Source organism: Glycine max, chromosome 17 (assembly GCF_000004515.6).
Source record: "Glycine max cultivar Williams 82 chromosome 17, Glycine_max_v4.0, whole genome shotgun sequence".
Lineage (NCBI taxonomy): Eukaryota > Viridiplantae > Streptophyta > Magnoliopsida > Fabales > Fabaceae > Glycine > Glycine max.
In genome coordinates this window covers 23,047,970-23,049,736 of record NC_038253.2, presented here as the reverse complement: position 1 = coordinate 23,049,736, position 1,767 = coordinate 23,047,970, and the positions used below count along the sequence as shown (strand labels likewise).

The following is a 1,767-nucleotide window of genomic DNA, read 5'->3' as shown; positions in this document are numbered from 1 at the left end:
CATGCTAATTCTAGTCAAGAAGAGGAGATTTGAAATTTTGTATCCTAACTCTTAAGAAGAGAAATGATACCCTTAATGGATTTCTTAATAAATCTATGTGTTTCCAATTAAAGGCAGGCAAACAAATTTTGTTCTCCACTACCACTATTGCTTGTACAGGTAAGTTACAATTTGTATCCATCATATTGGGGATAGTCCATTGTCTTTGATTCCTTTAGTATGTATTCACTGCTTCAATTGTACTTTCTTGATTCCTTCCATCTTCAAATTCAGTCAACCCTGCAGCCGAAGAGTGTAAGTTATAAAGATCAAAACACCTTTGGCGTGTATAATCTGAGTTATATCTTTGGCCCAAGTTCATAAAATCTGTCACAAGTGAATAAACTTGTGGCTTGTACTTTTGTCCCCATTGAGGATCAATCTTTGCAAGAACTGCAATTCCATAAATGAAGTTCCCCAAATGGAAATGGTGATCATTGTAAATTCCAAACCCAAAATCAGCAGTTGAATCTGTAGAGCCATGTTTAGTAACAAGTCCACGTCATTTTCTTTCATAGAGAAAAGCATTCCCTTTGAAAGTTCCATCCAACCAGGGCTCAATAGTCTCCTTCAGAAATTTCTTAACCTTTGGAATCACTTTAGGGTAAGACACTTCTTCTGCTATCAACGCCAACCTCACAGCCCTTCCAACCTGCTTCCCATAGAAATAAGATGAATTTGTTCCTATTGCTGAAGAATTCAACGCTTGAACATGCTTAACAAGCGCCATGACAATCTCGCCATAAGACTCTTTCTCCACACCTTTGTTAGAATTCCATGTCACAGGAATAGGATTGGTTTCCAACACCCATGAATCTCCTACAACACCAACAAGGTCACCATCAATGCTTCTATACTTAAAATCATTCAGCACAGTAACATCATGATCATATGACAGAAGCTTAGCATGAAGAGGGTGAGCCAGCATGAGCAAGTCCCCAGAACATTTCTTTTGCCATTTATACTCAACACTGAATGGTTTCTTGAGTGCTGCATCACCAGACACAGGGTAACAAGAACTAAACTTGTCAAGAGTTTCCACATACTTGGAATCAGAAGCAGTTATATATGGGCTTCCTCTGACAAGAAAGAATCTAAGGTTGGAGCTTGGAATGTCCAAAGTGACACCAAGGGCTTGTGTGAGTATGTTTTAGAGGCAGATTCTTGTCCTAATAAGATAAAAAAAATAAAAATGAAACCAAGAGTGGAAAGGGCTTTCCACGTAGGAATCAGACACAAGCTGATTCCACGTTCACAAAATCACCAGTTTCCCAACCTTTTTCTTATCATCAATTGTCTCTTTTTATTCTCACTTCCTTAACTCAGTATCTGCCAACTAAGATACATTAGGAATAGCAAAGGGAAAGTGGCCATGCATATGCAAGCACCCACAATCAGTCTTAACATTGCAAGGTCCCCATCTTCATTAGCTGCAGCTGCCAATGCTGGCATGCGACCGCACCTCATCCCTATGGCTTTAAAGTCATCTTTCTTCTCTGGTTCCCTTAACCTCTTACTTCATCCAATGCAGCAGTATCTTACTTCTGGAGCTCCCAGGATTTCCATGCGTGTGGCCTCCAAGCAAGCCTATATCTGTCGTGATTGCGGGATTCCTTTCATCTTTTCTCTCACCCTTTATCATTAGATGATTCATGTATGAAGTCTATGGACTTGTTCATTAGATGATTTATGTATGAAGTCGTGGTGGTTAGCACTGACTTATACAAT

General features: G+C 39.5%; 1 pseudogene; it reads right to left on the bottom strand.

Moving 5' to 3' along the window:
- Positions 1-214: 214 nt before the first annotated feature.
- On the bottom strand, positions 215-1,506 carry LOC100800926 (probable endo-1,3(4)-beta-glucanase ARB_01444; annotated as a pseudogene).
- Positions 1,507-1,767: the final 261 nt, after the last annotated feature.